This window comes from Capsicum annuum, chromosome 1 (assembly GCF_002878395.1).
Source record: "Capsicum annuum cultivar UCD-10X-F1 chromosome 1, UCD10Xv1.1, whole genome shotgun sequence".
NCBI classification, from domain to species: Eukaryota; Viridiplantae; Streptophyta; class Magnoliopsida; order Solanales; family Solanaceae; genus Capsicum; species Capsicum annuum.
Genome location: NC_061111.1, coordinates 179395500 through 179411939, shown reverse-complemented (window position 1 = coordinate 179411939; position 16440 = coordinate 179395500).

The window sequence follows — 16440 nt, the reverse complement described above, 5'->3', positions numbered from 1 at the left end:
ATGTGATAATTCTCCATGGTAAAGATTGAAGGACCAGTCACTAACTAATTTTTTAGGTGCCATGACTTTCCAATAAATAGATTTAAGAAAAAATAATGATGTGCCAATCAACTAGAGTTGATTCAAATCTCTTAAGAAATAAGCTATGATACCATGTTAGAAATAAAAAAGGTAGAATTGTGAAGCCACTTGAAGGACTGAAAAGAAATTATAGCTGTAAATTTTCACAAAAATCTGCAGATAAAAAAGAATAAAGCTTACAATTTTAAGTTCTAGAGAATCACTTGGTCTGGCATGCACCTAATAAAGCTGAACTTTTAATAAAATGCAGAAGTTGGAAACATGGGCTAACTTTTGTAAAAAGAATGAAATAAAAATAATATGAGCTTGTATTAACCAAAATATTTCAATTGTTTAAAATTAGTTACAACTGACTTGACTTGACTATGTCTATGAAGTCTCTACTATATCTTGAGTACAACAACCTTTATGTAAGAAAAGAAAGTGGTGACTAGAACACTATTAAGTCCTTAAAATTATGAGAACTTCATCAAGTTGATACCATAACCTAACAAAATGCCTTCTTACTAACCTTTAGATCTGTAAGTTGGGGGCTATATCATCCAATGATATAGCACCAACAAGAGGCATCACTACTTTGAATGTATTGGAAATGTAAAAATTAAAGTGAAATGGAACTATTATTTGAAATAGATAAATTCAGAAAACTAAGACAAAAATGACATAATCGTAAAACATGACTAAATAACTAGAAACAAGGATGACTAACCTAAATATTGAGACTTAAAATAATGGAGATAAAACATTCTTAACACTGAAAATGAAACTAGAAATCTATTAATAGAAATTTAAACAAGACTTTAAAACAATTCTTCATAAAACTCTCATTAAACTGATGGCCTCGATCAATCATATATTATCTTAAATTAAGTAAGTTTGGTTTTTGGGGAGTTTCTCTTAATCAACATAAACCATGTGAACATCATGGAGTCTAATTTCCTGACCACATTGAGAAGATCCATCCCATACCTTGCTAGGATATAGGATGAAATATAACTTATGGATCCATAATATAGACCGAAGGAAAAACCTACAATCATGACACAATTGGACGTGAGTGGCACCCATCACATTCTCCAGAAATAAAACCAATAACCCCAAAATCATATACCAACACTTAGATAAAATAAAAGAATCTATCCCATAATAGTTTGAAATCCACCCATCTAACAACTTAAAGCAATATAGAAATAAGTACTAAATGGAAAACACCTTAGAATCCAAAAGTCAGTGTACTAAAATATACTAAGAATATCAATATGTTAATGCAACACCAAAAATAAAAGAAAGTGCATAGTATTCAAAATAAAGAACCATGAAAATAAGAAAATATTTCATGGTAGCCGAATAAGTTGCTCACACCTGAAATATAAATCACTCACTAGAATCACAATTGAGGTCTTGAAGGAGCCGCTGGAATATGTGTTGTCCTCAACAAAAGTAAGAGCAAGTGTAGCATAAGAAAGCAAGAAACAATAGTGCACTAGTCAGATTATTTGGCCAACCAAAGATGAGAATATGAGCATATAACAAAAACATTGTACAACAAGCTAATCCATGCACATTCTAACCTACACCTAGTGTAACAAGTCTTAATTAAGTAGTTTAGGATTTCAAGCAACAAGTCAACTACGTCAAGCGAGTCAAAGCAAGCCCAACATAAGTAAGCAATAATAAAATATATAAATGTATTCACTGATTCACTCATGGAACAGTCAAACTCACCTGAATCTCATACATACATATTATAGGTATCATAACCACCCTCTAGCCATAACCTATAGGGATGAATTTTATCCATGTTCTAAAACACCAGATATAAGTTTTTGCCAGTCTTGTTCCACCTATAAGATGAGAGAACATTCCAAATACAAGAACATTCCTCATTTAACATTAAGGTTGGTCAAAATCATACAACAAAAATTAAATCATTACATTGACCACACCAAACAACATAAACAAACAATTCATACTAAGAATTAGTTAACATATACATATAGTACAAATTAAATTAAACAACAACACCATAACCTACCTCTGACAAAGCTTGCTTAACTCAAGCTAGAGACTTGTCACTTTATGCAACTTTCACTTGATCTCGGTCTGGAAACATACATATAAATATGTAATTAATGAGTTGACCAACCATGTTAGAAAGTATAACTCAACCCAAACCCTAAGTCCAAGTTCATGATCATTTTCTCCCTGTTCTAGGGCTTTTTCTACCTTAATTTACCTAAACTACCACTTCCATGGATGATTTAGTGAATTAATGACATGCAGGGGTAAACTAACAATACTTAAGTAAAACCCACTAATGTTATACTCAAATTACTCCCCTTGCAATGAAAAGCCAAAGAAAAATCAACCTTTAACCTCCCTAAACTATGAAAAAATCAACCCTTAACCTCCCTAAACTATTAAAAAATCAACCCTTAACCTCCCTAAACAATGAGTAATTCTAAGTCTAAATTATTGATTTACTAGTCAAGAGGGGTGAATTTCTTACCTTGATGATAAAATATGGTGAAAAATTGATGAATTTCACCAAAAATTGTCACTACTGAAGCCCCAAACATTTCTTGGAAAAATAAATTATTTTTAGGATTATTTTAAAATAAAATAATAATTTATGTTGCTATAACAGCATATGCCATTGTAGCGATATTGTCGCTATAGTGACCCTTTGACCGCGTTAACAGTCGCCATAGCAGAAATTTTCCTGCTTTTGAGCGTATCACAAGAGCGACATGCACGTCGCTATAGCGAAATCAATGGGACAGAATGTCCAATTTCTTTCCAAAATCTCCTTCTTCACAAAACAACTTAAATCCAAGACATTTCAAACAATACCCTTTACACTAAGACTAATTCTGGGAGTTCTACTTACCAAAATTTAATTTTGTAAAATCCTATGAATTTTCTATCATCTTAGATAGATACGGATCAAATTAAACACCATCAAACTTACCCAAATTATTCTCAAATTTACCTAGACCTGTACTCTGCTCCAATTTTGTTTGAAACTAAGCCTAGTCTAAAATTTATAACTTTGAATCGGGATGGAATTTAAATGTGAAATTTATGTGAAAGGCTTACACGTAATGATAGATAAGATTGTTACACCTAAGGTGACGACATAGTTCTGGGGCATCTGACCTCGAACTCATACCTATTTCAGTGATGAATAATTCACCCAAAACATACTAGTTGTTCATATTATAAGTCTTAAAAGACTTTCTAAATATCATGCTTGACTAAAAATATTGTATCATTATTATATCTAGCATTGTGATCCTTAGCTCTAAATCTCATTAACTTTCTAACTTTTAACTTTCAAGATGCGATAAACTTTCTCCTTTCAATACCTGATATCAACGTGAAGATTCTTGCAAAATATTTCATAATACTAAAACTTCAAACTCTTGAACAAATATTCCATAAAATGTAAATTAATCCGAATAAACATGAAAATAATCTTTAAAACACAACTACGCTTATTCAATTTCATAAGGGAAATTCATAATGTTTATTGGAAGAATCAATAACCATATATTAGAAATCAAATGAAGAAAAAGACTTGAAATTCATAGAATTCTAACTAAAAGTCATAAGATATTAAAGGAATTTCATCAAGAGATCAAGAATTAAACTCAAAGAGTTCAACTCGTAAAAATCCTAACGTCATCGAATTAGTTTGCATTTTAAGATGAATATGGGTAGCTAAGTATACACATTATTCTTCATAAAGTCTCAAGAACGTAGCTCCAAATTTAGAAGCTTTGGGATCTGGCATTTTTGTGACTTGATAAAGAAGGTGCATTCTTTTGTCACCCCTATTTTTTGGAAAGGAAAACAACTCGTGCTGCACTAATTTTGCAGATGATTGGCTATAAAATTATAGAGAGAAAAAGAGGATTAACAATGAACAACGAAATAGGGTTGCCTTTCATGATAAAGAATGTATATCTATTATGTAGAAACAGCTATCTCATTGAATCCATTTTCAAAATAACTTCACATACAAGATTCAACAATCTACCATACATAGATTATTCTAAAGTCATCGGTAACAGAACAATTATGTTGATCCAAGCTAGCTAATGCATTTCAGTTCACGAAAAAAATAAACTAAACTCAAAACATTTATTTTAAGTCATGGGTGCTTCTGTTTTTCCTTTGAAACACATGTAATTTCTTTCCTTTTGTAATATCCTCAAACAAGACAACTAAGTCTGCGGAGAGGATATTGGAAAGCTTAGGAGCTCTTTTTTCAATTTAACATAACCTAGGGACATCCCTTAGAATATGGCAGCAATGACAAACTCTTTTAGGACGGTTGTATGCCTGAGTAAGTATTTTATCAATAGCAGTACAAATTTAATTTCACTTGATGATCCATCAAGATTATCTATCTTGATGGTCTTCAGATATGAAAATGAGCATTTAACTTTATGCCTTTCAAACTTTATAGTTTGATAATCCTCATTTGTGTACCTTAAGAGCAGGTCAATATGAAAAGATGGTGAATTTTCAAATTTGATGAACATCGTAAGGGCTTAGCAAATGTTATAATGCAATACATCCAAATAACAAAAAGATGTTTCAAAGCATTTGAGAATTTACCCCTTGATTCCCTTCCCAGGAAGGTGAGTACTACACCCTGTTACACATTTCTGCCCAATAACTAAAAACGTTTTACTCATAGAATCAAACTACAAATGAGAGTCCAGCTAAGAAAAACTTTGCTTTGCTCACACACATAGCTTTGTTTCCTACTATTTTTATCATACATTGAACCCCAAAATCTTTTCTATACTTTAGAATTGAGTCAGTTTAAGTCTTACATTTTTAATAGGTAAGGCAGTCTAGTCCACCTCTTTGTAACATTTTATCATTATCTGTAATTTTTACTACTAAGGTGGTTTTAATTGATAAAAAACTTATTTAAATTTTATTATTAAAGTATTTCATATCAGAAATATTTTGTTATCGATTGTACTCCAAAAATAGTTTTTTGGTATGAATAACATGAAACAACTAAAATAAAGGTCTAAAAGAAATTTCTTTGTGATAGTACCAACAGGCAATTACCAACATCTCAAGATCCGATGAGCTCTGTAGAAAGCTGTAAATTCCAATGAGGTCCAATTTTACTATAGCTATGTTTAGTTCTAAGAACTTTCGTCTTGATGATGGAAACTGAAACCCTTTCACCTCTAGGATGGACAAGCACTTTAAACAAAAAAAATAAAGACAATGTGTCAAAACAAATAAATATGACATACTTCATAAATGAAATACACATTTTTGAATAATATATAAAATTAACTTGGACTATAAGACTGTGGTTTGTCACATATATAACTAGTGTACTGTCAATGTTTCTGTAGTGATGATTCAATAGTTTCTTTAAAAGAAGATTCTAAACTTTGTAGGTGAATAAACCTCAATGCATCAGGTTTCCAATTCAAGATTTTCAACATAGATAAAATTATGAAAAATTTCCATAAAATAGCTAAACTCCTTCTACAAGTTACTTTCTTCATCTTCAATGTCAAAATTTAAACGGATGATTGCAGTAACAAGTGAAGTCACATTTCTCTGCTCGATGTATATCTCACCATTAGGGTTTTTATCCAAATTTTTTACAAAATGTAATTTTTAATTTTCTTGTAAGGAAAGTAGAAATAATACCATAATTAGTTTGGCTCAAAAGAAAATATATATTATTCCATATTTGGCTATCCATGTTCTTGGATGAAAGGTTTTGTACCTCTATAAATTGAGGATTCTTCTTCTTATTCCAGATCACAATAGCATCCACAATTTAGTCATTTAAAGAGTCTTGATTAGGAGTAGATTTTTCTCTTTATTGTTTTATTATTTCTTTTATATTAGTTTCATATGTAGGACAATGGCCAAATCATATAATAATAATATGGTTTTTAGTATTTTATACTGTGACATCTAAATACCACCATTTTGGTTTGCAACTTTAAGCTTCCGCATCACTCCCTCTCGATTTCTAACCCAACAAGTGGTATCAGAGTTTATGGTTCAACAACCCTATGAGTCCAACGCTATAATGGTCCAAACAAGGTTGAGGACATGTCACGGCGATTTCATATCAAGTGTAACCAATTACATGATAATGAAGATTTTTGTCCAACTAGATGTGGGAAAGAAATTTCAACCATATTTTCAATAATTGTATTGCTCATCTTTAAAATAAAATGAATTTTCAGCCCATGCTATGGGCTCTAAATTTCAACCCCTACTTATTTTTAACGTTTGGGATCCCTTTCAAATCATGCATCTATGCTTTTAATGAATGAGCTCTACTTTAAATCTATGCTCACTTTCAATGTACAAGACTCTACTTCCAACCCTGTTCACTAATAACATAGGGCTCCAATAATATTAACTCATACTTTTATTTTTAATGCACTGGAATCCAATTTTAAATTAATATCAACTGAATATAATAAGATTCAATGATATATGAAGATTATGAGAAGAACAAAGCTCATATATGCATATGAAGAAGACAGATCATTTTTTTTTCAAGAAAATCAAACCAAAAGGGGGAGAAATATTAGGATTTTTTCCTTGATTTTCTTATCGAATTTATATTTTACTTTTCTCAGAAGGAAAGTAGACGTAATACCATGATTAATTTTTTCCTAAAAAGATAATATAAAACTATTCCATATTTGACTATCCTATTTCTTAGAGGAAAGATTTGGTACCTCTATAAATTGAGGATTCTTCTTCTTATTTTATAACATAATAGCATCCGTAATGAAGTCATTTAAAGAGTATTGATTGGGGGAAGATTTTTCTCTCTATATTTTTATATTTCTTTTATAATAATATTATATGTAGGTTAATGACCAAATCATACAACAAGATTATGTTTTTTAGTATTGTGTCATCTGAATTATCACCGCTTTGATTTTCAACTTTAAGTTTTCACATGTCGCCATCTCAATTGCAAACCCAACACATACTGCACAATCCCAAAAGTTCCATATACTAAAGATATGGAAATGATAAATATATGGGGATAGTATTTCAAGAAAAATAGTCTGATGATAATTTTAGTAATCTTCTATCATCAATTATCTCAATATTGCAGGTCTAATTTCTAGATTCTGTAAGCCTAAAACTATTGTAGAAATATCGTGAATTAACTCATACTTAAACACAAGAAAAAACATAGAGAAGAAAAATAACAGAAGGATTTAACTAGGGTCAGCTAGGCCTAATACTTTAGGCAAAAGTAGAGAGTGTTTTTCACCATGCAAGAAAAGAAGAAGTGTACAATGCTTTGAAATATCCAACTGCATCCTCTATATATAGGTCCCAATTAGTCTTAAATTTATAAGGAAAAGGTTCCCCCAACCCTAGAAGGACAACATATTCTTGTCCCAAATCTATTAGGACAGAGGTTTTCCTAAAATAATAGGGATTATGAGTTTCCTAAAGTATAAAAGAGAAAATTCAATACTTAATTTGGAACAATGTCTCTCTACCTTGCCTTCAGCCCTTAAAAGGGCTTATTTAGTATTACACACTCAAATCAAGTTTAGGCAATGCCTAAACTTATTTCTTGGGACCTCCTTGGTAATCATATCTGCCAAATAATCATTTGTAGGTACTATTTTGACATCAACGGCTCCTTTTCAACCTACTACCTTTTGTCTTCTTAGCAATGAATCAAACATTTATGTTCGAATCTTATGAACTAACTCAATCTTATCACCCACAGAACCAACTCATCGATCTTCTATCAAGCTAGAAATAGCTTTTTTTACAGCTATTAGGCTTAAGCATGTTAATGGACTTTGCAACTGACCAAGAAGATTTCGTACAATTTTCATATCCAAGAAGATTTTTATCAATAACATTTGCAAACTTCTTTGGACGGTTGATTACTCTTTTTTCTTTGCCTATTGCAATGCTATATAGTTCTTGTTGTACAGGTGCATCAACATTATCATATTGATTAATATTTTGTACCTCATCCACTTCTAAACTACTAGGCTAAGCTAGTAGAGATTCAATTTCTAGCTTTATTGATCAATGGCACCATGATCTATTTTTTATATTATTTGTGAAGCAAATTTACTGAATGTCACATCCTTACTAAAAAATAACCACGGTGTCTCTTGAACTATTCACCACAATCTATAACCTTTCACTCGAGTTGTATATCCTAGAAATATAAACTTCTCTACCCTCAGCTCATATTTTCTTTCCCTCACATAAGTATAAACAGGATAATCAAATACCCTCATATTTGAATAATTAGTAGGTGAATCAGACTAGACTTCAAAAGAATTTTTGAACTCAATAGTTATGAATGGAGATCCATTGACCAAATAACAAGTTTTATTGATTTCTTTATCCCAAAAATCCTTGCTAACACATGAGTGTGATAGCATACTTCGTTCCCTATTACATAGTATTTTGTTCATATACTCTATAACACCATTTTGTTGTGGTGTTCCAACACAAGTATGGTGTCTTACTATGCCTTTTTTGCTGCAAAAATCATTAAACTCTAAGTTATAAAATTCCAACTCGTTGTTTGTTCGAAGACGCTTAATTTTCCTTTGAATTTTTCACTCAACCATCATCTTTCATTTAACAAATTTTGAAAATGCCTCATCTTTTTTTTAGAAGATGCATCCAAACCATTCTTGAGTAATTTATAATCAAAGTCATAAAGGACCTGTCGCCACTTTTGGAGGGAATTTGTTTAGACCCTATAAGTTTAGATGTATATTATCTAACTTGTCTTTGGTCTTGTGCTCTGCCTTCTTGCTACACTTCACCCGTGTTTTCTTGTCAAACACATAATGATCACAAAAATTCAAAGTTTGATATTTTTATTTGTTCGACAAATTTTGCTTGTTCAACAGAGACAATCCCTTGCCACTAATGTGACCAAGTCGCAGGTGACACAATTGAGATTGATTAAGATTAGTCGTCCTAGAAGCAACATTTGTTTCCCCTTCGACTACACTTGCTTGAAGATAATCCAACCTAGAATGAAGCTCATCTTTCATGAATACCGTGAAACCTTTGCATACTTTAAGTGCTCCATTCTGTAAGTGAAACTTATACACTTTACCATCCAAAGTTAAAAGAGAAATTAAATTCTTTTTCATTTGAGGAACAAGACAATGCTCAATAATTCTAACAATGCCATTTAACATTCTCAATTTGATATTACCGATTCCCTCTACCCCTAATGGATTATAATCACCTATGTAAACAGTCCCATTCACTAGTTTGTAAGTTTTAAACCAAGTTTTGTACAGACACATATGGAAAGTTTCACCAAAATTAAGAACCCAGGAATTGTGTCTATGATCAAAAGTCATGTCACAAACTTCCCCTACATAGTCAATGTCATCAGAATCTATCATGACCCAGATAGGGGACCTAGAAGTGATGGACACTCTAAGCCAACCAAGTCATGATATGTCACCCTAGCCTTACATCATAGGCATAATTATATAATGAAATTGTGGGAGCCAACCCATAAAATGAAAGAGTTTGATAATGTAATAAAATAAAAGTTGAAAGTCAAGTTCAAATCCAAAAAACCACAACCCAATATTGTCTACAACCTTTTATCCATAAAATATCTGCCAAGTTGGGACATGACCCCAACTACGCTAAAAGAAAACTAAGAGAGTGGATAAGATAAAATGACTAAAAATTAACAAGGTCTTCCAAATGATAGAGGGCTCATTACTCATAAGTTTTCCAAGAGAATAACGAACCACATAATAGTATATAGGGTCACAAGAAAAGGCCTCCAAGTCTATATCATGAAATGATGTAGCATCCAGGAATAGTCTGTATGGCGAGTACTAGCATGCAACCTAGGAAAAGGAAAAAAATATACATTTACCAAAACCAATCATAAAATAGTATCATTATCAATAATTATCATGAAGTAAGGGGCGGGGAACACAAGGACATAACCATTTGAAAATTTATTCCTGAACTATGTTGCTTGCACCAACCTTAAGTCACTCACGGGCTATATGAGTCCCCCACTGAAAGAGACCCAGTCCATGTTAGCCGCATGGATCAAGGATTAGGTTAAAGTAAATACTAGACAATAAACTCCCAAAAGAATAATTGTGTACACCGGTTGAAAGCCAGTACACAGTGGTCATAAACCCCCAACATCGGCAACTGTGGTTTCAAGTGTTGGTCACAAGGACTACACCTTTTCGCTGAAGCTACACAATTCCCATTAAAGCACAATTAAAATATTTTCCCATGCCATTAACCATGGAGTTCCCATTAAGGAATTCCCAAATTAGTATCTTTACACCAAGACTTACAATTCATTCATATAATGTCAAACCATTTCCATTTAACTATTTAAACTCCAAATTTCAAATTTGAAAACCCAATGTAAATCATTTTACATTTATTTTGTACAACGTTTCAAAGGGCAAGTTTAAGTACTATAAAATCCCCACTAAAACAAATTTATGAAATAGGTTGAGATTCTTATCTTTACCATGCAAAAAGAAAATTGATTATGCAATCAAAATACCAAATTCCCCCTTTTTATAAGTCACAATTTAGTTAACCATTATTGAAATATGTAAAACCATTTAATACAAGGGGAGAAACCAATACAAGTATATGACAACCAAAATCCCTTAATCCTAACTTTAAACAACCATCAAAATATAATAATACCAAATAAATATCACAATTTAAAGATAATTTAAATAATAGAGTATTAACATGTCTTTGAGAAGAATTTTCCCTAGAGATAGCAAGAAGAGAAACCCTAAACTTAAACCCTAACCTTATTGCTTTTCAATCTTAGCTTTTTTGTTCCTCATGAGAGTGGGGAGGAGAAATAATTTGAAAACTTTGATAACTGTTGAGTAAATAGGTTTATATAGGGATTTAAGTCATTTAATTATGTGAAAGACCAAAAATCCCTCGATCCAAACTAAAAAAATACGAAATCCACATTTTGTGTCCTTGGGCATGGCACGCCATTATTGTACTAACCCAAAGGCGTGGGACGCTTTTATCATGAACCTTCACTAGTTTCCGTGATAAGAAGTGTCTCCCATCCATGGTACAACCTTATTACAGATGCATACTATTTTGGGATCCCAAAATGTCTCAAAATGTGATCAAAAAATTATTAAATGCATCCTAATGATCCCATTACCATCTGTTACCATAATTTCACTCAAAAATCACTGTTAAACATTGAGGAGATATCAAATTAAACTCATTGAAAATTTTTGGGCTAACATACCTAAGATCGTTTTTAGTGTTTTAGACCAAGTAACACCCGAGGTGTTACATTATCCCCCCTTAGGATCATTCATCCTCAAATAAGAGACTAGGATACCCTTAGTACGATATAAAGAAGAACATAGAGCAACTCAAGAACAAACTCAAAATTCATTAACAGAAAAAGTAAGATTCGTACCTCAAGCACTCTCGGCCAACATTGGAAACAAGAATAGGTATTTAGCTTTCATGTCCTCTTCTGATTCTCATGTAGCCTCATCCACCTTTTGATTTCTCCATAACACCTTTATCGGAGCTATATCTCTTTTGTCTTTAATTTTCAAACTTTCTTATCTAGGATATCGATTAGAATTTCCTCATAAAACAATGAATATGTAATCCTAATATCCTCAATGGGCACCACTAAGGTAGGATTATCCACATATTTCTTGAGCATAGAAACATTAAAAATAGGATGAACCGATGTCAAGCTCACTGCTAAGTCCAATCTATAAGGAATATTTCCAATTCTCCTCAAAATCTGATACGGATTGATGTAACGGGGATTAAGTTTCTTTTTTTCCAATATCTCATGATTTTTTTCATAGGATAAACCTGTAAGAACACCCAGTCACCAACCTTAAACTCTAGTTCTCTTCACCTTATATCCATATAGTAATTTGGGCAACTTTGAGTGGTCTTAAGCCTTTCTCAAATCACCTTTATTTTTGAAACATCCTGGGTTTAAACCCTTAGAAAATTTCCTAGAATTCTATTCTCAGGACCCAATACGACTCATGGGTACGAGTCGTACTGGGGTACGAGTGTTATGATCTCATTTTATGCTGACCTATAATAGTTGGTCGGATTGTTTTGGTCACTATAATGGTTACGAATTAGGGTCATAAGTCATAGGGATTGGTATGAGTTGTGTCAAGGACTCGTATGGTGAAAGGTGTTTGATTCTCCTGGTACTTCATTCTTCCAGGGATACGGGTTATGGGTACGGATTGTATGTTGTGGTTACGACTTGGTTAGATGCATCGCATACTGTACAGTGTTTGATCCAATAGTTGAGGCTTGGATACGAGTGTTAGGTACCAATGGTATAGAAAGGTATGACTCATATGGGGCATTCATATCTCTGCGATGGGTTTTTAAGAGATTAAAATAGGGGTATTCTAGATATTTTTCTACTTACCCTAACTAGGACCCACGATTTTTAATACACTTTGGAGGTTATTTACCCTATTATTCCATTTATTAACACTTACAAACTATTCCAAAAATTCTCTCAAGAACTTTTGGGGTAAGAGTGCTAGGATTTTAATAAAAGGATTTCTTTTGGACTTGTGTTGGTGATTTTTTTCCATTAATTCTTTGGTATAAGGAATTATTCTCTTCCCTTAGTGCAATTTCAACTAAAGGCATTGTTTATATGATTGCTTTCATGGTTTTACTATTTCATGATTATGGTTTTGAACTATTATTTGGGGGTTTTGATGTTGAATTCTTGGTTATGGTTTCCTATGGTTTTACTTATGATTTTATATACATCAATGGTAGATTTGGACAATTGGATTTCATGGTAATAGTTTAATGGTCATTGGAATTGGTTTTGGTAATATTATGCCCCCAGGGTGTTTGATAAAATGCTTATAAAGATATGTTTATTGCATTGACTTCTTTTAATGGGACTCTTGTATGTTTTAAACTTAATAAAGGATTAATACATGGTTTAAATAGTTTGAAAAAGGATAAAGGCTAAATGTTTATGCTTGTCGAAAATATGAAAGTCTCCTAATTGGATTTAATATAGTAATTGGAAGGGCACCTAAGGTACCATTACCTAAATGGTTTGGCTATGGATATTTCTTGCAAGTAAGGGGTGGTATGATGATACCACTAATATTGGCCTTGGTTAATAAATGGATAATGGTTTGGTTATTTGAAAATTAGTTTTAATTGGCCATTAATGGTGGGATGTGTAGTAAAGGCATGGAAGGTAGTGGTCAGGGGGAGACCATAATTGAAAACTCATAGTTGCCGATATGAGGGGTCTTGATGACCGTATACATGTGTCACATTTTATATTAAAGAATGTACTAGTCATCCCATGGGATATTTCCTGGTTGTCCGTCAACACACGTTGGGGCCCTTTCAGCAGGAATAGCTGAACCCATATCGCCCGTGGGTAGTTTAGGACAGCCAAGCTACACAACCCAAGTAAATGTTTTAAATGCATTCTAAAATCGAATTCCCTTTTTTGGCTCTTATATATGTATGGTTATATGCATTATGGATAGTTTTACTTAGTTTTATAACTGGAATTATTTATGTTTATCCTGAGATTCATGCTAGCGGTCACTCACTAACCCCATCTATTGGTAGTTGTATATTCACGCTATGAAGGAATTGGCCATTCTAATCCTCTTGTTTAGCATGCATATTTCTTATCAGTATTTGGACTGAAGTGGTAAGCTTCCATCCCTTTGAGAGGCATCATTTCATGTTATGGATTTCTTTAGACACTTTTATTTTACTTTGTATACTGGTTTTGTCCATGGTTAGGGGCATGTCCCAACCAAATTTGTTTACTCTTTTGGATAGAGGCTTTGTGGTACTTTTGGGGGGTTGGTATGGACGGGATTGGTATTGGTGTTTTCCTTGGCATCGGCATTGGTATTGGGGCTTACACCCTTAGAAGATATTGTTGGTTATTTCGTCCTACTATATTTTGGGATTAATAATATTATGCTTTGGTATTCTCTATGGTTTATGGCCTATGGTTTTGTTTGGTATAGTTTGTATGGTATGGATGGACTCGATTGGGTCGGTCATGATTATTACCCTATCCGAGAGTCTTACTAAGAACAATGATGCTATCTTGTTATATGTTCAAAAATCATCCACCTAAGGCTGGACATAGGTAGTCAATTTGGGTAATATGGGGCGGTCCCCAGTCCTAGTTGGATGTGGGATGCCCATTACGACAAGGCCTGTGGTCGGGTCATGTCAAGTTTGTATCAGAGCCTAGGTTCATGGTCAACTAGGAAATCTACAAAGCTATATTGAGTAGAGTCTCTTTTAGGGGTGTGAAACACGCCATACTCATAAGGGAGAGGCTGGAAGATAATTAGAAATATTTCACTTTCTTCATATTCTATCTTCAAGCTTGAGTTATCATTTTTGGAATCCTCTCTAGTACTTGTTTATTTATCTTTCATATCATGTCTCCTTGATCTAAAACACAAGGAAATTCTTTCATCCCATCTAGGGATAATGTTGAAGGGGTACGTCCTATGTTTGGAGTATGATAACGCTCAAACTACACTCTTGAATGGGTGTAAGAGATCGTCATCAATATAAAACCCAACTAGGTTCGGGTCGAATCCCACAGGGAATATGGTGTGAACTTAAGTTGTCTGCGATTTAATTCTCTGATGGTTTAACGTTTCTTGAAATGGGGGTTTAAGTTTCACAAATGATTGTTTGTCACTTTAATTTCGATGTTTGTAACCAAGATTTTAAGAAATAACTAGAATTATGTTCACTAGGGCTTATGGTACATGACAGATGCTAGAGGTGACAAAATTATCATGGTGGTTAGGATAACAAGCTATCTTTATCGATGATATGCTCAAATATCTCTCGACCTATTTAAGCGTCTAATTTCCTAATCGTCTCGGACTTAGGGAATTTCTTTTCAGTGTCCAAATTTTAACTCAGGTTAACCAACCTTGTTACAGCGCTGATTATTAAATGAAGTATTTCCGAGTCCCTGTTGATAATTCACTTTCTACTGTATATGATCTCTTTCTCAATCAAATCAAATTTGGTGTGTCTACTGTTTGCAACCAACAGATATTAATTAAAATCTCAGAATTGTCAAGAAATCCTAACACTTATTAAATCTTGAGTGTTTAGCACATCGTCATGACCTAACCCTAGATCCCATAATTTAGGTTAATGGAGTTTAGCTACTCATTATGCAAGGAACAAGTACACTAATTGAATTCATAAATGAGAAGATTAACTTACAACGATGATGAAAATCAAGAAGTATAACTTGAATTGAACCACGACACAAAACTCCCAATATATTTTAATTAGCGAGAGAAATATCGTATGTTTTTCTTTTCGAATAATGATGAGTCAAAAATTTCTCCTCTAGAAAATCCTAAAACAAGGCTTTAAATAGTTTAACCTAATTAAGGAAATAAAATCAAAGTTACAGCTTTTCCTTAGAATAGAATACGACATCCGTGACGGCTTATCATGAGTATGACAACTTATCATGGATGTCGTCAGCTCCTCTGAACTTTTGGCGTTCACTGCCTAAGGCCGACAATGACGATGATGCCTCATCACCATCCTGATGACATGCCGTGGATGTCGTCACAAAACTATCTTCAACTTCTATCTTCTGTTTAAGGCTGATGACACTCCTGACGCTTTTCACCATCCTGACTCCTTATCACAAAGTGTAGTCACAACTTCAACTCATGCCAAATCTCTGGTTAAGTTTGACGAAACTGTGATAGCCTATAACAGGGATGATGTCTTATCACAGATGTCGTCATCCACACTTCTCTTCAGATTCCTCTATCTTTCAACTTCTTTTTTTCCATTCTTGTTGGTTCTCTATACCATCAGCTTAAACTGTAAAATCAGACATAAATAAATCAAAAATGACAAAAGTTGCTTAAGACTTTGCAATTATTCTTGGTTAAAGGTCTTAAATATGTTAGCAATTGCTCACACATCAACACCCTCAACTTAAAACAGTTGCTTTTCCTCAAGAAACTCAACACAACTAAGAGAATACATAGCATATTCAGCAGCCAATTTTCTCTTTTAATATCAAAACAAAATTACCACCTCCAAGGTCAATCCAATTAAAACCAACTGTGTATGCCATCGAAGAACAATAATGTAACACAAAGGACTCAAGCGATGACATCAATCTTAGCCACAAAAACCGTTTATATACCATTGTTGCACTATCTAAACAAGCAAGTAGCTAGCAACAATACCATTGTGCACTCACAACAAAGAAAT